The sequence below is a fragment of the Capra hircus genome, chromosome 3 (assembly GCF_001704415.2).
Source record: "Capra hircus breed San Clemente chromosome 3, ASM170441v1, whole genome shotgun sequence".
Classification (NCBI taxonomy): Eukaryota; Metazoa; Chordata; class Mammalia; order Artiodactyla; family Bovidae; genus Capra; species Capra hircus.
In genome coordinates this window covers 31,037,724-31,060,474 of record NC_030810.1, presented here as the reverse complement: position 1 = coordinate 31,060,474, position 22,751 = coordinate 31,037,724, and the positions used below count along the sequence as shown (strand labels likewise).

General features: G+C 44.7%; 1 non-coding gene across 1 annotated transcript; it reads left to right on the top strand.

Annotated features, from left to right (window-relative positions):
* Positions 17,582-17,654, top strand: TRNAW-CCA. Its single transcript has one exon. It is a non-coding gene; the product is annotated as a tRNA-Trp (tRNA).

The window sequence follows — 22,751 nt, the reverse complement described above, 5'->3', positions numbered from 1 at the left end:
ACTTGCTTCTTATTTGCAAACAGGTTTATAATCTCATCAGAGATACGGACGCTTACACAGCTATTATAAGGGAGTGAATAAAGATGGGGGCAGAGGTTTGGGTTGGTGTGAGGAAGGGTCTGGAGATGTGCTGTATGTATGGAGGAAGGAACTAGGTGGTCTCAGGGCTCCAAACTGGCATACTGGCATCATGATGCCACCTTGATATTCTGACCCAAAAGCTTTATTTATGGATTAAAAGATAGGACAGGAGACGGAATCCACTTTCATCTACACTAGACTGAAAGTGTTAGTCACCTAGTCATAATACCTGTTTGACTCACATGTACAATACCTCCAGATGTATATAAACAAACATAGTACGTGCTCAATAAATATTTTTGAATAAACAGAAGTCTCATTTCAATGTGGAATATAATTCACAGTTGGTGAATATGGAATGGAAAGTGGAATCTCGTTCAGCCTAGCAAGGAAGGAAATTCCAACACATGCTGCAACATAGATGAATATTGAGGACATTTTGCTAAATGAAATAAGCCAGTCACAAAAAGACAAATACTGAATAACTTCACATATATGAGGTACCTGAAATAGTTAAAGAAATAAAAGTAGGAAGTAGAATAGTGGCTGCCAGGGACTACAGGGAGCGGGGAATGAATAGTTGTTTAATGGGTATAGAATTTCAGTTTTGCAAGATGAAAAAGTTCTGGCAGTTGGTTACACAAGAATGTGACTATACTTAATGCTACTGAACTGTACACTGGTAGAACTGGTTAAGATGGTAAATTTTATGTTTTCTGTATTTTATTGCACTAAAAAAAAAAGAAGAACAGATAAAAATCAGAGTGTGACTAGTGATTCAGTCACATATGAATCTGTGTTATTCTCCTAAGTTAAAGAATTCATCGAATTCTTTAGGAACGTCAAATGGGTTCCTAGCGAGAGTTCCTCCTGCTTTCAGAATCTGTGTACATGCATGAAAGGCACAATGGGAAACTGAAGCTCAGAAAGAGCTTATTTATCATTTGTCCCAGGTCACACTGTCAGCAGCGCTGGTCCCGTCATTAGAACCCAAGTCATTGACTCAAGTGCAGTGTTCTCCCCATTCTACTTGTCAGGGTCAGGGGCAGTCTCTGCAGCCATCTCTCACATCCTGATCCTTCCTGGGGCACCCCCATTCTTTCCCCAGGACATATGTACCTTGACATTTCTGCATGAAAGTCTAATAGGCACCTTGCAAATAGCTCCAATTTAGTAGTTATCAGACAGTATATTAAAAAAATATTTAAAAATATCATTTATTTTTGGCTGTGCTGGCTCTTTATTGCTGTATGAGGGCTTTTCTTGAGGTTCAGTGAGTGGGGGCTACTCATTAGTTGCAGTGCTCGGGCCTCTCTTCTGGTGGAGCACCAGCTCTTGGGCACACAGACTTCACTAGCTGCAGTCCCTGGTGTCTAGAGGACAGGCTCAGTAGTGTGGCTCATGGGCTTAGTGGTTCGGCAGCATGTGGGATCTTCCTGAACCAGGGATCAGGCCTGCATTTTCTGCATTGGCAGGCAGATTCTTCACCACTGAGCCACCGGGGAAGCCCCCTTAAAAATAACTTTTGATGACAGTTCACTATGTGATTTTTGGCATATAACTTAGGAGTTCAAAGAATGAAGTCACATTTCTATAAACAAAACTCTTTTCCAGTGAACTGATTTCTGACACTAATTGCTCTCAGTGCTAACATCTGTAAATAAGAAAAATAGGACTAGAATTGACGCTTAATCCTCTGTCACTGCAGCAATAAATATTATATACCAGTGGATGTTGCATATTGTTTAGTCGCTAAGTCGTGTCTGACTCTTTTTCAACTCCATGAACTGCAGCCTGCCAGGCTCCTCTGTACTCGGGATTTCCCAGGTAAGAATATTGGAATGAGTTGCCATTTCCTTCTCTAGGGAATCTTCCCGACCCAGAGATCAAATTCATGTCTTTTTACCACTGAGCCACCAGGGAAGCCCATATCAATGGATACATAAACTAATTAAAGAAAAATTTCAGATATCTCATGAGATAATTTCCTATAACACTTTATATGCTTAGGAATTATTTCTTAAAAACCATATTTGCTATTTTGATCAATTGTGTACTATTAATCATTATGATAACTCAATGCAGACGGAATTTTTTAATGTTTACAACCATATGGTTAGAGGAAAGAAAACATTTTACATTTTTATTTGTATACATTTTTTAAGAGATATATGACATGATCAATTAGAGACTCTCAATCTTACAAATTGTGCTGGTTAAGATTTTACAGGAGAGGTAAATAGAATGAAAACATGAGTTCAAGAAATAAAAGAAACTAAAATTTCTGATTGTTAAAAGGAGCTCTTTCATATACTAATACTTTTTAGGTAAATGTAAACATCAGAATGCTATGATATTCACATTCAACTAGATCTTTTAAAAGAGTGACTTAGGATCTTCATTTCAAATTTTCAGTATTTACAAATTGTCATAAATTACCTCTTTACAATGATTAAACTTACAATGAACAATTTTAGATGTCAGTTTGAAATATGGGTTAGAGTACATATTTTTCAAAATTCTTTTGTGGGTATGCAAACCAAACCAGTTTGAAAACCGCTGGTACAGACTGTCCTTGGTAAATTGTACTGTAAAGGATACTCAGAAATGGGTAGGTAGCCAGAGGAAAATATGGAACCTAAAGAGATGCTTAATTTGGGTTTACTCTTGTTTCTAAAGATGAGAGAAAATGCAGAATGTTTGTGCGCGGAGGAAAATGATTTCGACATGAAGGGAAAAGTGAGGGTGCCGGAAGGTGGTCTGGGGCAGTGAAAGACGTGGGCACGGAGTACCAAAAGAGGTGAGGCCCTTGAAAGGGCACGGCAGAGGGACAAGGCAGCGCGAGGGGCAAGCGCGGATATCCATATGGGCTGGCGGGGAGCGGGTGGTGGCTGGAGGAAGCTTTGCTGGGATCGAGTCCATTTCCTCAATAAACCGAAGCAAGATTAGCAGCTGTGGGGAAGGGTGGGGGAGGAGGTGTTGGGGATGACACGAGAGAGATGTCGAATGGTCGTTTAAAGAAGTGGGATGGAATCCACTCGGGAAGTGTATTAGGACTTCGGCTTGGTTTCTGGAATTTGTTGAGGAGTCAGCCAGGCGATGTCCGCCGGGTGGTCGCACGTGAAGACGGACGGGAAAATTGCATTTAACTGGCTTGGCAGGTGCTCACACTGATGCGTGAAAGTGCAAGGGAGCTGAGGCCGAGTCTTTAAAATGATGGAGTCTGGACTTAAAGTTGCAGAAGGAGAGAAGGGACGGCATAAGGATGGGTGATGCAATCCATGAATTATTAGTTCCCTGTGTGTGTGGGGGGGGGGGGGGGGGCGGTCAACTGCTGCGTTTGGAGTTAGGACTCTTTTTAACATGTCAGCCGTCTTATTTTCTTTTTCCTAAGTGCAATGACTCTCCGATTCTCCTCTTCCTTCCTCAATACTTCTGCCGCCGTTTTCACAGGTGGAATATCTTCTAACATCTTGAAAGAAGTCAGTTGCGGTTTCTTGCAGCGTTACTTCTGCTGTCCGATCGGCCCGCTTTGTGCATTATCTCGGAACTCACTTTTCAGTCTGTTTTAATCCGGGGCTTTCTTCCCGCCGCAGCCCATCGGGGCGGTCCCTTCAGGCTCTGGGAGAGAATGAAGCGCTGATTGGTTGTCCGGGGCAGAGAGGGCGGCCTAGAGAAGAGGCAGCCCGGGTGCTTCTGGGGCCGCTGGTGTCTTGAGATCCCCGGGTCCCGTGTCAGCGAGACAGGCGCCAGGGACGGGACTGCACGGGCCGCCTGGGACCTGATTCCTTGTTTTCTGCCCAGCTGGACGTTTTGGCATGAAATGCAGATACTTTGGTAGCTGGGCATTTATCTGGGAGAGAGTTTACGATAACATCACAGTTAAAGGTTTTTGTTTGGCCGCACGCTTCTCCCCCAGCTTCTTTGGGTGGGCAGGCACGGGCCCAGTGAGGGCAGCCTAAGGCTTCCTGCCAGTACTCCTTTTGAAGGACACAGGGTCAGAAGGGCAGTTGAACATTAACTCTTTGTGGCAGCACTTTATCTATCCGGAGAGGCCTGGCGGCTAGCCTATTTGGACTTCAAGCAGCTCTATCAATGGCAACCCACTCCAGTACTCTTGCCTGGAAAATCCCATGGACCGAGGAGCCTGGTGGGCTGCAGTCCATGGGGCCGCTAAGAGTCGGACACCACTGAGCGACTTCTCTTTCACTTTTCACGTTCATGCATTGGAGAAGGAAATGGCAACCCACTCCAGTGTTCTTGCCTGGAGAATCCTAGGGACAGAGGAGCCTGGTGAGCTGCCATCTATGGGGTCGCACAGAGTCGGACACGACTGAAGCGACTTAGCAGTAGCAGCAGCATACACAGAGTGCCATCCACCAACACTTTATTTCCTGCTTCCTTTGTGCCACACCCTGGGGATGTTTCCAAAGAGAAAGGCAACTTCCAGCTCGTTCTAGTGACTCTTTCTCGTTCTCAAGTCCCAGCTCTTGGTGGTCCCTGCACTGAATTCTGACAGCCTGTAATGTCAACATTAGTCTCCCATTTTTCAGATGAGGCAGTTGGGTCTTAGAGAGTTGAAGTGACTTACCAATATCATTAGATAGGCGGTTGGGACAGAATTTGATTTGGCCTGGATCTGCCTTTAAAGCCCAAGTAGTATCTATCATTCTGCTGGAGCCATGTCCTCCAGGGCTACTGGGTTTGCTGAGTGGGAGAAAAAAAGAGGAGTAAGTCGAAGTGCTGAATCCAGGTGACTGTTAAAAGCAGGAAAAAGAAGGTGATTTTCATCTTCCCTTCAAACAACACTGGACAATACGACTTTCCCAATCCTTTCACACTAGAGAGTAATCTGGGATGTTGTCAGTATGACACAGTAGAAATATTAATAGTAGGGGTTAAGAGGGTTTGGGACTAGACCTGCCTTTACCATAACTAAATGTGTTACGAAGGGCAAGATACTTATTGCTATATCTCAGTGCCGCCATGTACAGCGGGGTGATAGGTTGTGGCACAGAATTAATGGAGATAATAAAGTCACTATATAAACATGAGAAAAAAATAAAAGCAGGGAAAGTACCGTGACTTACTTTGATTGTTTACTTTTTTCTGTGCCTGTCACGGAAGTATGCTCAGAGGAAGTCTGTTTAACCTGGCCCTACATGATGAGCAGGGAGTTCCACAGGCCAACAATGGACATTTCAGACCCCGAAGAGTTCAAAGGGGCAGAGATTCAGGTAACCACAGAATGTAATGAGGAAAAGCCCTTAGGGAGGCCCCATCCCTTCATTTTACTGAGGGAATAAATGGAGGACCAGAGAGGGTATTTAATTATTTAAGATCAGGAAACAGGAACGCCCAAACTGGAGCTCCCGGGGTCATTGTTATTTAGTCGCTCAGTCGTGTCTGACTCTGTGACACTACAGACTGTAGCCCGCCAGGCTCCTCTATTCATGGCATTTCCCAGGCAAGAATACTGGAGTGGGTTGCCATCTCCTCCAGGAAAATCTTCTCAACCCAGAGATCAAACCTACATGTCTCGCATTGGCAGGTGGATTCTTTACCACTGAACTAATCTATGGTCTGTTTTTATTAGTAACTTAGTAGTCTGACTTATAGTCAGACTATAACTCTTAGTACTAAGAGTTATTCATACTTGTTAGCTGCTGCTGCTGCTAAGTCGCTTCAGTTGTGTCCAACTCTGTGCGACCCCATAGACGGCTCACCAGGCTCCCCCGTCCCTGGGATTCTCCAGGCAAGAATATTGGAGTGGGTTGCCATTTCCTTCTCCAATGCATGAATGTGAAAAGTGAAAGTGAAATCGCTCAGTCGTGTCTGACTCTTAGCGACCCCATGGACTACAGCCCACCAGGCTCCTCTGCTCATGGGATTTTTCCAGGCGAGAGTACTGGAGTGGGGTGCCGTTGCCCCGACACTTGTTTAGCAGTTACTAAATGAGTATATTATATGCATTCCTTTCTTTTAGCCCTTAGGACAACTCTGTGAGGTAGACAGTATTTTACAAGAAAGAAAACTGCGACTGAGAGAAGTAATTAGCCCAGGGTCACACTGCAAGTCTAAGCCCGGAGCCCAGGCTCTAGTAGTGATAAGCAGATAAAGAAAGAAGGGTGTGGCCCAAAAAACCCCTTTCAGTGTACATGTTTTTATCTTCCTTATTCAGATGAGGAAACCAAGGTTCAGAAACAGTCAATGACTTGGCCGAAGGTCACAGAGCAACAAAGCGGTGGAGTAGGCAGTCGTCTGGATCACATTATACCCAAAGACTGAAGTGTGAGACCATTCCTGGGTTCTCTACTCCTAGCACACAGCCCCTTCTTGCATAGAGAAGCAGTCAAAGCCCCTTGTCTCTTGCTCACCTTTCAAATCTTCCAGACAGCTCTGCCTTGGGAATGTTGTCCTCTGCAGGCAAAGTGGCTTTAGTCAAATCTCATTTTCCAGTGAGGAGTTATTAATATTATCCTAACAGGACAGTGACCAGTTCTCCCAGCTGCCAATGTGGTGATTTTCTGCATTCCTCCTCACTTTTTCTTGCACAGCTTTGTTATCAGGGCGTCTGGATCACATTATACCCCAAATACCAAAGTGTGAGATGCTTGGTCAAGCCTCTTTGGTTTACGTTTGCAGGATAAGCATCAAGGGGCAAAGCTTGGTCAGGACAGTGGTGCTGGAGGCACAGGGCCTACTTGAAGTTCACTAGCACCTCTTAAATCTGGGTGAAGAGTGACGAGTAGACAGAATTATGAATTGGGGGTGGAAAAATGAGCCTTCTCAAATATTTCTGTTCATGAGTAACCCTCACTGACTGAGTGAACCAGCTGCATGCAAGGGTTCAAAATTAATTAGGCTCATCTGGCTCATCTTCACTGCTAAATAAGGTATCTCTGAGGGCTTGGCTTCCAGAAGCGGTGTTTGGAAGGAGGGTTTCTACTGTGGAAGGAAGCTCTAGACCAGACCCCAGGAGGCCTGGGGGTCTCGAGCCAGCTCTGCTAATGGCTGACCTTGTCACCCTGGAAAAGGCAATTCACCTCTCTAGGCCCATCATTATTCATTCCCATTTCTAGAAGTGCTCCTGTGGGCCCGGTACTGTTGTAACGGTTGAGACAGCTTCTAACAAGACAGCTGCTGCAGTGGAAGACCTCATGGCTTCTGTGGGGAAGTGAGCAAGGCCAGAGATTGTGGATTCCATGCTGCTCTGGGGTATGGCCAAAGGAGCCCTGGAAGACCTGATATCAATAGGACTCTAGCCTTATGAAAGCTGTGTGATAATTTAAAAAGTTTCCCCTTTTACTGGGTAAATGCAGCCCTTAACCTGGTTGCACAGCTTGATAAGCAGAGCCCAGGCAGATCTTTGTGTCCCCAGTTGCCTCCTGGGCTGATCACTCTTTTATTTTTTTTAATTTAATTTAATTTTTGTTTTATCTTGGAATGTAGTCACTTTATAATATTGTGTTAGTTTCCAGATCACGCTTGCCTGATGAACAACTTGCTTATCTGAACACAGCAGCCCTGAATGTCGACTGAGATAGAAAGGTCCAGTAGAGGAAAAGTTGGCAGAGGCCATTTCAGGCTGAGGAAAGAGCATGCATAAACCCTGCAGGCTGGAGAGAGAGCTGCCTCAGCTTGAGGACCTGCCTTGGTTCACTGACTGGAAGGCTGAGTGGGTTGTGTCTTATTAGGGGGGTGTTGAAGAGAGATGAAGTTGGGAATATTGGCAGAGGCTGTTTCTTCACTTTTGAAGCAAATAGTGGGCATCAGTTCAAGTACAGTATTTAAACACTAGGGATATAGTAGACAAAAATCAACCTAATCCCCTTCCCTGGGGGAATTCACATTCTAGTGAGACCCTGATGGGGCTCCAGTGTCTCTGACGGTATCAGGAAGCCATATTGATTTCTGACCCACTTCCCCTCTAGCACTGTAAGAACTGCCATCTGAGATAATGTATGTTAGAGGCCTTTGGGAAGTGGGAACTTCTGGATCATTCCAATGAATAATCACTTTTAATGTCGTTGTTGTTTTTGTGCTGCACACCATATAGGATCTTAATTCTCTGATTCTCTGACCAGGAATTGAACCCAGGCCATGGCAGTGAAGGCGTCAAATCCTAACCGCTGGACCACCAGGGAATTTCCAGTCACTTCTCCCCGCTACCCCGTGTTAAAAGCCTTTATTGAATTTGTTACAATATTGCTTCTATTTCATGTTTTGTGTGGGGTTTTTTTTTATTAGCCAAGATGCATGTGAGGTCTTAGCTGCCACCAGGGATTGAATCTGCACCCCTGGATCACCAGAGAAGTCCCCCCAATCACTTTGAATATTAATCTGATTGACCAATACTGGTGCTCAGGGATTTGGGGACCTGTTCCTGGCACCCACCTGATCCTCCCTTCTGGGAAGAAGACATCTTTGGTCGAGGTCATGATGTTACAGGAAACGTGATGCCTTCCTTTGCTGTGCTCTCGAGACCCATTCTGACCAGGAGAGATCCTTCCTTCTCTGGGTCAGCTGAGCAGGCTGGACAGGATGTGACATCCTGCTGCCAGTATAGGAATTCACTGGCTCGTTCTCAGGCTGCAAGCACCTGCTGTGGTCAAAGTTTCTTTCCCTTCTGGCTGAAGGACCCATGCGAATGAGAGAGTCACTTTAAAATCACAAACAAAAGGGAAACTGTCTCTGTGGTAAGAGAGGGTTATCCCCGGGCTAGCAGTTGTGTCTATCCTGATTAATAAATAGGTCTGGTTCCGTGAAAAAGGCTGATTCCTAGGCCTGGGAACTTGTCCTCTCCCTCGCTGTGTGACTGTAGGCAAGTCAATTCCCCTTTCTGGGTGCTAGTTCTTTCCTCTATTAACCAGGAACTCGGACTTACTCAGGCTTGACCGCAGAATCATTTGAACTTTTCTGGGGAAACTCGATATATAAAGCAGATAAGAGAAATGAAGGTGCAGTTGAGGCAGGTTCCTGGAGATCTGTTGACCTCACCTCATCCTGTCTCATCCTCCCTGGACAGACTTCTCCCACTATTACCCTGCAGTCATAGTGGAATTTGGTTTAAAAATAAATGGATTATATAATTTTCATTCTACCTGGGTCTTCTGGCCTCTAGGCTCAGGGTAGGGGGTGAGGATAATTAAAAAGTCTCTAACTTCTACAATTTTGTGTATTCATGGAAATGGTTATCCAACCCTCTTTCTATTCGATATAAATATAATTTGGATTATCTAAGGGACTCTCTATTTTCATGCATAGACATGAAGTTTCATTGGCCCCATTTGACTTTGTATTTATGACTGTGACAATACCATGAACGTGTCTAAAATGTTTCCCATTTCACTTTCCATGCAGTATGTTTCCCAAATTGGACAATCTGTGATTTTTTTTTTTTTTTCCATAAAAGGGATGTACTTGCTAGAGGCAAGCAGCATAAACAAGATAGGAATTTATTTCTCTCTCACATATGAAGCTCAGGTAGATTACTGAGGGATAGAATGATGGCTTCTTTTCTTCTCACTTTATTTATTTTTTAATTGAAGGATAATTGCTTTACAGAATGTTGTGGTTTTCCATCTGTCATACAGCAACAAGAATCAGCTGTAGGTACACCCATATCTCCTCCCTCCCAAACCTCCCTCCCAAACCTCCCTCCCATCTCCCTCCCCATCCCACCCTTCTAGATTGTGACAGAGCCCCAGTTTGAGTTCCCTGAGTCATACGGCAAATTCCCATTGGCTGTCTATTCTGTATATGGTATTGTAAGCTTCCTTGTTACTCTCTCCATACACATACATCTCACCCTCTCCCTCCTCCCCTCCCCCATGCCCATGTCCATAGGTCTGTTCTCTATGTTTCTTCACTGCTGCCCTGCAAATTAATTCATCAGTACCACTGTTCTAGATTCCATACAGAATGATAGAAGAACCCAAGTTCTTCCCACCGTGCTGCCTTATGGTCCTCATCAGGTGCCTTCCGTCCTATGATCCAGGACGGCAGTTCCTGCCATCAAGTATGCGTTTCATCCAACAGGAAGAGGGAAAGAGGAATTGGGGAGAGCTTACCATTTCTTTTTCAGGGAAGAAGTTGCACATATCACTTTTTTTCATATTCTACTACCTATAATTTGATCATATGGCCACCCTTACCTTTAAGTAAGGCCAAGAAATCACTTTACCTGGGTAGTCTTGTGACTAGATAAAAATTCTATCATTATGCAAAAGAAGAGAACAGACAAATGGGCCAAGTGGAAATCTCTATCAAGAGTCTAGCCATTTCTTGGGCGTGAATTTTTACTTTTTTTAGATGTGAAATTCTGTGATGTGAGTAGCATCTAAAACCTTCAGCCTGGACAGGTGCTCAAGATTTCAGCTAATCCAGTCTCTTTCATCAAATGATGATGAGGTTATGAACCCATTTTACAGATAAGGCAGCAGAGAGATTAGGTGACCTGCCCAGGGTTAACTTTGTCAGTAGCCCAAGGAGAAATTCATGTTGTAGAGATAATCCCAGAAATGGTGGGATTCCATGAGCACCTGAAAGGGCCCATTTCTCTGTGCTTTTTATTCCTCTTCCTATGACATCCTAGCTCTTCAGACCATACCTTACCACTGATGCTGTAATTTTGGGGATAATTTTGGACTCTGATGGGGGACTGGGATGTCCTGAGGGAGCCCGAGCTTTGCAGTTACACATAGCTGGCTCTCAATAGTAGTTCTTCGTTTTATGACTGTGTTGCCGTGGGCAAGGCATTTCCTCTTGACTTTAGTTTCCTCTTGTTTAAAAAGAAGAGCCTGTCCATCTCCAAGTTTTCTTCCCACCCTCCCTTCTTCCTTCCACCCTTCCTCGCTGCCCCTGTCCCCTTTCCTCCTTTCTTTTTTTCACTCATAGAATGAATATATAAAGGAATCTGGTCTGGGACTTAGTACTGATAAGTGAAAACCAGTGGTAGTTTCCTTCCTTTCTTCCTTCTTCTTTCCTCTTCTTTCATTTTCTTTCTCTTGTTTCAGTTTCATGTAATTTTAAGATATTTTTTCCCACCAGGTTCATTAGTCACAGGACCCAGAGGACTTAGATTCTCTGGTGCCCAGAAATAGTTGCCCCGATGGGTGAACTTCTAGTTCCCTTTACCAGTTTTTTTTTTTTTTTTTTTCTTTCTGAATCAGACAAAGAGAACTTCAGTACCTCTTGGGTTTCCCCTCTGATACCTTATCACTGTACCCTAACTTGGTAATTTCTTCCCTTCTTCTGTGCTTAAAAATTTTTGAATGCTTGGAAATATCTCGTGGTTCCTGTGGGGTTTTCTCTCCCTTGTATGTAGCTCTGGTTTTCTATAAGCTCCTTGAGGACAGGGAATGACAGCTGTGTATTCCCACCTTTACGTGTCACAGAAGTGATAACAGAAGCCTGATTGGAGATGAACTTCCTCTGAGCAAGGACCCTGTGTTCTACTTCTTTGCATTCATCATTTGTTATGTAAAGAACAAAGGAAGAAAAGAGGGGTGAAGGGAAAGGGAAAGAAGGAGGGCTGGGGGAGAAAGGGAGAAGATTGGAAAGTGAAAATGTTAGTTGCTCAGTTAGTGTCCTACTCTGTGACCCCATGGACTGTAGCCCACCAGTCTCCTCTGATCATGGAATTCTCCAGGCAGGAATACTGGGTTGGGTAGCCTCTCCCTTCTCCAGGGAATCTTCCTGATCTAGGGATTGAACTCGAGTCTCCTGCATTGTAGGCAGATTCTTTACTGTCTGAACCACTAGGGAAGCAAGAAGGAGGAAGGGAGAAGGTGGGAAATCAGCATTTATTAAGCACAAAAAGTGCCAGCTTTTAAAACATGCAGTCTTACTTAATCTTGACAGCACATATGTGAGACAAATTACAAAGGATAAGATTGAGGCCCAGAAAGGTGCTGTCACTTGTCCAAGTTCCCATAGCGCATAGGAAGCAAAATGAGAAGCGGAAACAAGGTCTGTGAAGCTGAGGTCAGGCTCGTAAGAGCCTTGAACCTTGAACCACGAGTCAGTTACTGACACAGTCAAGTGTGAGAATTAAATGGACTGTGTAGGAAGCCAGATCTGTCTCAGGGATTCCTTTTAACAATAGTAATAAAAAGTTCTGTGACCTTGACAAAGTCGCTGGCTGTCTTGGAACCTCAGTTTCCCCATCTGTCATGAAGGGGGCCCTCTGTAAGTGTGGGGGTCCCTCTCAGCTCTTGTGTGTGAGTTGCAGCCTCTCTCCCTGAATTCCTAACCATCAGTGTGAGCCATTTAAACATGATAGATTCTTCCAGGAGGAACCATGCCTCTTTAGCTAGGTCAGGCCAACCAAACTTATTTGGGGTTTTTGATGAGATTTCTCTTAATTGATTGGGGTGAGGAGTTCAGAGCTAAATTGGAAGACTGGCTTTTCGGCTCCAAGATGGGAGAGACTGGGGCCTGACATGACTTGAGGTTGTCTGCCCTTTTTGAAGGCTGATGAGAGAACATTCTGCACCCAGCCACACTCCCTCCTCCCTGGAGAGCACAAGGGGAGCTGATGAACAATGAATAATAAATAAGCTGTCTTGGTCCTGGAAGAAACGATGTCAAATTTCTGGGGCTTTCCTTTTTGCCTCTCTCCATTGCCTGGACAGTTTTCAATGTTCTTTTGTTTTGTTCTGTCTATCTCATTTTCTTTTCTTCTCTGCCTCCTCTCCTCCTTCTCTCCTTCCCTCTCTCAACTTTCTTTCTTCCTTCCAGATATTTTCTTATTCTAAGTTTCAGAACATTTAGGAAAATAAGAGCTTTGGAATGATAATGGTCTCCAGAGTCTAGTTTACCGTGATTTTTATGTCTTCTGATCGTTAGTATTTTCTGTCTCTTCCTTATTCATAAAACTAAAGGTTCATTAATAGTAGCGATAGTTACAACTGGGAGAACTTAACAATGGATACCAAGCACCATTCTTTCACGTCCTACAAGGCACTACATTCTTTCACTCAACAAATATTTATGAAGCATCCAACCATTTCCAGGCACCATCATGGAAAAGATTCAGTCACGACCAAGGCAGAGTCTCTTTTCCTAATGGAACTTACATTGTAGTTAGAAGCAGGCAATGAGCAAGTGAACAAATATTTAATGTATTTTCAGGTTATTTAATTACATCTTCAAAACAACCTCATGGCAGGTATTGTAAGTTCATCTTACACATGCATAAACACTGAGGTGTGAATAATGAAATTATCTGTCCAAAATCAGATGAGAAGTTTGAATGCGCCCCAGCCCAGTGGTCTTTGTAGGACTCAATGAAGCTTTTTATTATGAATCCAGAGGCAACAAAACTGTGAGACTATGAAACTGAAGCTCCAGAGCTCTTCACTTGCATGGGCCCATCCTCAAGTCACTCAGGACCTAAGTTTTAATCCCTTCCTTAGTGCGGGCCCAATCACATTTTATAAGACTTGGGCTTCACAAAACCTGGACCAGTCTTCATTGACATGAGATTCACAGACTTCTAGTTTTCCTCAAGAACTCAGAAGCCAATGGAGGAGAAAGACATGAAAATAAAACATTGTAATACATAGAGATGAGTGCTATAATGGAGCTGTTATGGACTAAATTGTGCTCTTCAAATTCATATGTTGAGACTCTAACCCTCAATGTGTGATTGTATTTAGAGATAGGGCTTTTAGGGAGGCAATTAAAGGAGGTCATAAGGGTGGGGCTTTTTATAAGGAGAAGAAGAGACAGCAGAGAGCTATCTCTCACTGTGAACACACAGAGAGAAGGCAGCTGTCTGTAAGCCAGAAAGAGAGCTCTAACCAGAAGCTGAGTTTGCTGACATCTTGGTCATTGATTCTAGCATCCAGAACTCTGAGGAAATACATTTTTGTTGTTTACACCACCCAGTCTGTGGAATTTTGCTGTGGTATCCCTGAGCAGACTTGTATAGGATGGATGTACAAGGGAGATGGATTTGAGGATGGGAAAGCATTCCAGGCAAAGAACACAGCTGAGTAAAGGTGTGGAGACCTGAGATAGTGCAGCATACCTGTCCCCAAGGCGTGCGCGCCTGTGCATTCAGCCACTAAGTCGTGTCTGACTCTGCGATCCATGAACTGTAGCCCATCAGGCTCCTCTGTCCATGGGATTTCCCAGGCAAGAATATTGGAGTGGGTTGCCATTTCCTCCTCCAGAGGATCCTCCCAACCCAGGGACTGAACTGGCCTCTCCTGTGTCTCCTGTATTGGCAGGTGGAGTCTTTACCACTGAGCCACCTGGGAAACCCCAACATACCTGTAGAACCATAAGTCATAATTATACATACTTATGGAGTACAGAGGCAGAGATAAACAATGGCAGGTGGGTGGGGGAAGATCGAAAACATGTAAGATGCCAGGCTCAAGACTGGGTTTTACTGATAGATGTGGGAGTGCTCCTTGTTTGCCCTTGAGCAGGGTAGAGTCAAAACCATCATGGTGGCAGGAGGAGGGAGATAGATGGGAGGGAGGGACACTAGTCAGGTGACTTCTGTAATAGGTCTGGTAAGAAAGGGTATAGCTCTGAAGTAGGTCAGTGGAGTTGGAGACAAGGACATGTTTTGGGACTGGGAGGAGGGAATGGGAGAGAGGAGGAGGAGGAGCAAGAATCACACTTGAGCTTCTCACTTGGATGTCTGGTGCTTGGAATATTTTGACCACATCAAAAGTGACTTGTGTATATACCTAGATTTAATTTAATTATGAGGAAAAGGGTTTGGAGTTTTTATATTTCAAAGAAATATCAGGTGGAGGTGTGCTGTGGTCCTAGATTTGCAGATTTGGTCAGCTGGATGCTCTGCTGTTTGGAAGCCAGCAGAGTGGGAGTAGGGTGTCCAGGAGGCATGTGAGTGGATCTGCAGGCAGCCTTCATTAGCAGCATTATGCTTCTCAGTAGGATGATGGTTCCTATTTTTTTTTTTTTAATAAACATGAAATAAGCCAAGGAGGTTGCAATGTCATAGAATTAGTCAGTGTCAAACTTGGGAACTGCTTGGCTTAGGACAAAGCGTCTGATAGAGTTCTGATCTTGACCTGACTTACTGTATGCCTCTGGGTGGGTCATTTACTGTCTCTGGGTCTCAGTCTCATCTTCTAAAAAATGAACCACTTGGGTTAAATGATCGTTAAATTCTGTTTTAGTGCTCACATTCTATATATCACTGTTTAACCAACATTATGTTAAAAAAATGTACATAAATCAAGAGTTTAGGGGAAGATTAGGGTTTTATTTTTGAGGACAATACCTAATTCAGTCCCCAAAGAACAAGCTTTAACTCCTTTCATCTCAGGCTGGACTAATAGAGGACTCTGGGGAGAAGAGATTATTTGGATATCATCAGTTTCTTTATTCCACACTTGAAAGGAATGAGGAACAGCAAGAGCATCACCCGAGGTCATACAGCTGGTGAATGGCAGAGACAGGAACTGAACCCAAGTCTCCCAAAAAGGGCCATGAGGGGGATATAACCATCAGGTTACGCACTACATGACTTTGTAGACTCTTATGTGAGTGGTACCCCTGAAATTATGGAGGCAGAGATCCTGCTCTTGACCCCTACTTTGCACCCCTCTCATTCTATGTATCTAGTTGTGAAGTGACTTAGCAGCAGCAGCAGCAGCAGCAGCAGCAGCAGTTGTTTAAAATGCCTCCTCACCCCACTGGATACCCAGCACCTCTCTTCCCTTTTCCTTGCCAGTTGGAATCCTATTCATCCTTTAAAACTCAGTACAAATATGACCTCTGTGTCCCCTTTCTTCACTTTGTACATACCCCTATGGCCATATATGGGATTACCAGGTGGTTCACTGGCAAAGAATCTTCCTGCCAATGCTGGAGATGCAAGAGACATGGGTTTGATTCCTGGGTCAGGAAGATCCCTTGGAGAAGGAAAAGGCAACCCACTCCAGTATTCTTGCTTGGAAAATTCCATGGACAGGGATCCTGGTAGGCTGCAGTCCATAGGGTCGCAAAGAGTTGGACAAACCTAAGTGAATGAGCACCCCTGCATGCAGTGGCCACATATACATAACACATCACATGGGAATGGTTCTTGTTTGTCTACAATTAACCCAAAAGGGTAGGAATTGTGCCTTACTCATCTCTGTACTTCTAATGTCTAGCCCACGTGCTCAATTAATGTCCATGAAATGAATGAATACAAAGGATAAATGACAGGATGAGTGTAAAATGAGGTTTGCTGGAGAATATAGAATCAAACAGAGAAGCTTAGGAAGCCATGTCCCATGAGGTGTAAATGAGACTGTGGTTTTCCTCTCATCTGGCTATTTCTTGGACCCACAGGTCATCACCCTCATTAATGATGGGTCCCCTAAGCTGTAAGCAGGAAATGCTTTGGTATCAGGCCTGATGGCCCATATTGAAGACATAAGCCTTTGGCCCGTGACTCACCAATGGATTCCAGAAGGCTCAGTGTGGGTGGCCTTCCTCAATCAATCAATGGTTGGGCGTCCCAGCTTGTGATTGGATCCAAGCCACCCAAGCGTAGAGGTCTCTCAGATGCAGCCTGTATGGAGCCCTCTGGCCATCAGGCCTGTGTAAGTTGTAGCCACCCACCAGGAGATGCAGATAAGCATCCATAAAAGCCAGCTTTTATAACCACTGACACCCCCTTGAGCATGGTCATTATGATTATTTAACATTTATGAGACACCCTTGGTGTAGTGGGGCTAGGGGAAAGCCAGTTGGGCAGTCTCAACACAAACGGATGTTTCTATATAACTGTACAAAGGTGATCCCTCCCACCCAGATTAGTTCATTTGCAACTACATTCAGGAGCTCATATAGGCCAGGGCAAACCTGAATGTATTCTGTATAGTATCAATCCAGGCGTTAACCCAGGGAAACCCCAGTTAATCAAAACCCAGCCAAGGAAAATTCTCAATTAACTCTATTTTGATTTTTACGCTGCCATTGATTTGTTCTCTGAGTGATGTTGATGTGCAAAGTCTTTTGTTCACTCTTTCTCATTCAATAAAACATATAAACTGCTGACCATGCCACATCACGTGTCTGCTCTTGACATTGTAGAGATAAATAGACAGCCTGTGCCCCTAGACAAGGCAATCTTATGGGGAAGAGAGGCATGGAAATAGAAATATAGTCTTGCAGGTGATGTGTAAGAGCCAAGTTGATAGAAAAGTGGAGGGCTACAGGAAGCAGTGGTTAACAGGCTAGGCAAGCTTTATAGGAGAAAAAGCTCAACATGGCATTTGATTGATGATGACAATTTCCAGTGGGTTGTGTGGAACCACACAGGAATGTGTGGACCTTACAGGAGAGGAAATGAATGAACAAATGAATGGGAAGGTAGAATTTCACAGAAGATTGAGAGAACCCTAAGATATGCAGAAGGGCTGAAATCTACAGTGTGAGGGGATGAGGTAGAAAATCTAGGCAAGGACTAGATTATAAAGGCCTTGCTCATTGTTTAAGAAGTGACTGCTGGAGGACTTCCTTGGTGGTCCAGTGGTTAAGACTCTGCACCCCAAATGCAGGGAGCCCAGGTTCGATCCCTGGTTGGGGAATTGATCCTACATGCTGCAACTAAGAGTTCCCATACCACAGCTAAGACCCCGCACAGCCAAGTAAACAAATAAATAAAAGAAGTGACTGCTGCATTTGGAAACACTGGTCCCCTTGGAGTGCTCTCATCCCTTGATTTGGGTGGCATCACGTTCTGATGGAGCAGCTCCTACCTCTTTGGCCACGTCCCCTCTGTTATTTCGGAGAAGGCACTGACAACCCACTTCAGTACTCTTGCCTGTTAAATCCCAATGATGGAGGAGCCTGGAAGGCTGCAGTCCATGGGGTCGCTAAGAGTTGGACATGATGAGAGACTTCACTTTCACTTTTCACTTTCATGCATTGGAGAAGGAAATGGCAACCCACTCCAGTGTTCTTGCCTGGAGAATCCCAGGGATGGGGGAGCCTAGTGGACTGCCGTCTATGGGGTCTTACAGAGTTGGACATGACTGAAGCGACTTAGCAGAAGTAGCAGCCTTTGTTATTCACATGGAACTATCTATCTTCCTCTGCCCATGCTTTAATGACAGTGTTCCTCAGGGTTCCCACCCCTGTTTTTCTCACTCTAGAGCCTTCTCTGAACAATTTTCCTACTACAGTGATTCTCCAAATGATATCCCTCATCCAGATACAGTCTTTTCTGAACTCCATATATGTACATAGATCTAACTGCCTATGGGACATCTGTACCCAATGAGGCAGCCATCTGCTCCCTAAACCTTCATTTGTTGTGTGTTTCCAGTCTTAGGAAAAGTGTCAATGCCTGGAACTCTCCTAGACTCTTTACTTTCCCTCATTTGTTGTTGTTCAGTCACTCAGTTGTGTCTGACTCTTCAAATCAATTCCACCAACCATGCATTCATTCACCCATGAGACATTTGTGGAGTTCTTCTGTTTTTTTTCAGAGATTTGACCAGCATCTGGGGATGAGGAAATGAGTAAAACAGAGCCCTGACCCTTGAGGAGGAGTCAGAAGAAAGGGACATGATTAGGTGGCTGTCACTGTGGGTGTAGCAAGACAGGGGTGTGGGTGCAAGGTGAAGGCCCCTGTCCCAGCTGGGTGGCTGGGCTGGTATGAAGGAGACCTGGCAAAGCCTCTTCAGGAGATGATGCCTGTGCTGGGTCTCAAAGACTGAGTAGCATTTGGGCAGTGCAATAAGAGGCGGGAGATGGTGAGGGGAGGGAGTTGCTCCAGGAAGAAGGGTCACAAGAGGAAGTGAATGGAGATGATACATGGCACAATGTGGCTGTAACTGCAAGCAGCTGAGAGCTGCTGGGGAGAAGAATGGGAGCCAGGGGCGGTAAGAGATAAGGAGCTGAGGTTGGGTTATATAGAGTCTGATGAAGAATTTGGACATATCTCAAGGGAAACTATTGAGAATCCCTTGAACATCAAGGAGATCAAACCAGTCAATCCTAAAGGAAATAAACCTTGACTATTCATTGGAAGGACTGATGCCGGAGCTCCAAATACTTGGTCCACCTGATGTGAAGAGCTGACTTTTTGGAAAAGACCTTGATGCTGGGAAAGATTGAGGACAGGAGGAGAAGGGGGCAACAGAGGATGAGATGTTTGGATGGCATCATTGACTCAATGGACATGAGTTTGAGCAAACTCCAGGAGATAATGAAGAACAAGGAAGCCTGGTGTGCTGCAGTCCATGGGTTACAAAGAGTCAGACATGACTTAGTGACTGAACAACAAGGGAAACAGGAACCTGGTGTTTGGAGCTGGGAACTAACCTGATCAGGTTAATTGTGCAGGAAGAGCATGTCAACAGGTGGGATAGGTTGTCAGGGGAGGGAGGGTCTGCTATAATAAGAAGGTCATGCAAGAGGTGATGAGGTCATATCTGAGGTAGGTGCTCTAGGAATGGAGAGACAGTGCTGCTGAGGAGACAGCTCTCAAGTAGGGTGAGCTGCCTTGCTCATCGTTTGACTGTGAGTATGATCCTAGGGTAGAAGGAAGGGACTGAGGTTTTTTCCTTGATTGAGAGGTGAATATTGCTCATGTTTTTGGAACACTGGAGTAGAAGCAGCCTTCCAGCATAAAAACCTTCAACTTTAGACCAGATTTGAGATATTATATCCCCAAATGTCAGGCACACTTGATTTTATCCCTGTTCATGGAATGGGGACAGACTGCAGCTCCTGGATCTGACCTTGATCCCTCTGGGTTGAATCCATAACCTTTAACTGGGCACAGAGATCCAGGACAGAGCAGAGGGCTGCTGGGCCATGTGGATGGGGGGAGTGAAGTCACAGTCACCTTTGCTGCCCTGCAGACTGCTGGCTGTGGTGGGGCTCCTGCTCCCCTCCATTTCCCACTAGGAAAGCTGGGTTACTGGAGAAATGCAGCCATCCCCATCCATACCAGAGAGGGAGAAACTCCTTGAACCCTGCCTATCCTGGCCACCATGCCCCCCTGCCTCCACAATTCAGTTCAGTTCAGTCACTCTGTTGTGTCCTACTCTTTGCAACCCCATGAACCGCAGCACGCCAGGCCTTCCTGTCCATCACCAACTCCTGGAGTTCACCCAAACTCATGTCCATTGAGTCAGTGATGCCATCCAACCATCTCATCCTTTGTTGTCCCCTTCTCCTCCTGCCCTCAATCTTTCCCAGAATCAGGGTCTTTTCCAATCAGGTGGCCAAAGTATTGGAGTTTCAGCTTCAACATCAGTCCTTCCAATGAACACCCAGGCCTCATCTTTAGGATGCACTGGTTGGATCTCCTTGCAGTCCAAGGGACTCTCAAGAGTCTTCTCCAGCACCACAGTTCAAAAGCATCAATTCTTCACATGTTTATCATTAAAGGGCTAATGGAGGGGCTGCTGTGGTTGGCGGATTTATCATCACTCTGTACTCCTCCAATTTAAACCTCCAGGAAAGCTTAAGGTCTTAAAGGGAAAGGGGTGCTGAAGAAGAGCTTGCCGTTCTTAGGAAAAGAAATGAGTTTTAGGGTTCTGTCTAGATGATGGTTTCCTTTTCTCTTTCTTTGTTTTGCTTTTTGTTCATTTTGTAACAAAGGGCAGGTGTTTCCTGTTGTCTTTGAGCAGAGTAGCCTCACTCTGGTACTCTTTTAGAGCAAGTGAAATGGGGAAAGTCTGAAGAAAGGATGGTGAGCATGGGGTTGCCAGGTCTGAGCCTCTCCTTCCTCATCTGTAAGAGGCTGGCCTATATGAAGTCCAAGTCCTCTTAGCTCTAAGCATCTAAGATATGGTTCCGAGGGTCAGTGAGTTGGGGCAGCAGCACCAACGAATGGGAAAACAGGGAGCCAGGAGTCCTTGCTCTGCTTGCTAGCTGTGAGAGCCTGGACAATTCAGTTCACCTCCCTGAATCAGGATTTTCCTGTCTGTCAGATAAATAGAGTTATCCTGTTTATATATTTTCAGGCTATTGGGAGGAACAAATGGAAATGTAATTTCCAGAGTGTAATTTGTAAAGGGCTGCGCCCTTCAAGGAACTTGGGTCCAATGGGTGACTTTGCTCATCTAAGTCCTTCAATAATTTAAGCCGGTTGAATTGTGCCCTAGAACATGGTCAGTATGAATAGTGTGACTAGCCCAGATCCCTCCTCAGTGAGACCAAGATTTCCTCATCTGTATCATAAGTACAATAATAACTATCCTTCAAGGTTGTAGGGAGGAATAAATAACATAATCTCATTCACTTCTTCTATCCATTCATCTATCAGTCCATCCATCCATCCACCCAACCATCTATACAACAAACTTATCACACTTGTTGTTCACCAGATTCTTTGCTGACCTCTGGGGACACAGAAATGAATAGGACATAGTCCTGTCCTCTGTGAAAGCACAATCTAGGTAGAAAGACACAAAACTAACAAAAAAAAATTATAAAACAAGTTGTTGAGGGATACATGTACTCTAGATGTTTGGGAGCCCATAGAAGGGCAGCATTTCCTGGAGAAGGAAATGGCAATCCACTCCAGTATTCTTGCCTGGAGAATCCCATGGACAGAGAAGCCTAGTAGGTTACAGTCCATGGGGTTGCAAAGAGTCAGACACGACTGGGTGACTTCACCTCACTTCAGAAGGGCAGCATTTAGCTTAGTTTGGGGGTCAGCTAAGTCTCTTTGGAAGAGAGGGCATCTAAGCTGAGACTAGAATGAGTCATCCGGTGCTGGGAGGGTTAGGAGAGGGTGCTGGCAAGGAGAACAACCATCCAGACCAAGGGGCCATCGTGGAATATTCTATCTTCACAACTTTGCATGACTTACTCCCTCACTTCTTTCAGGCCTCTACTCAAAATATCCCCTCCTCACAGATACTTTCTCTGAGCACCTTGTTCACTGTCCATCCCTTTATTCTGCTTTAGTCTCCTTCACATCACTTATCATGACCTGGAGTTGTAGTGTATTTAATTTTGTATTCTTAGGGTACTAGTGTGGGCAGGGGCCTCATCTGTGTTGCTCAGTGCTGATTCCCATAACTGCATGTCTGATACTGTATTAGTTTGTCAGGGTTTCTGTAACAAGGTGTTATAGGCTGGATGAGTAAAGCAACAGAAATGTATTTTCTCACATTTCTGGAGGCTAGAGATCTGAGATCAAGGGGTCTGCAGACTTGGTTTCTTCTGAGGGCTGTGAGAAAGAATCTGCTTCATGTCTTTCTCCTAGCTCCTGAGAAAGGTTTGCTGTCAGTCTTTGGTGTTTCTCATCTTGTAGACATATCCCCTTGCTCTCTGCCTTCATCTTCATGTGATGTTACCCCCATGTGTATGCATGCAAATTGCCCCTGTTTATAAGAACACAGTTCACCCTATTCCACTGTGACGTCCTCTTAATTAATTACATCTGCAATGACCCTATTTCCAAATCAGGTCACATTGGAGGTTAGGACTTTAAGATATGGATTTTGGGGAAAGGGACACAATTTCCCCCACCAAAGACCCATAATAGTTAGGATATAAGTGTCGAATGAAGGAATGCCTGGATAAAGGCACAGAGGCAAGAATTAGCATGGTGCCTCTGGGGGGCTCTAGGTTGTTTGGGATTCTTGGAGCTTCAAGGGCCAGTCAGGTCCTGGTAAGCACTGACACCCAGGAGGTGTGTGCACACGAGAAGCCTCCGA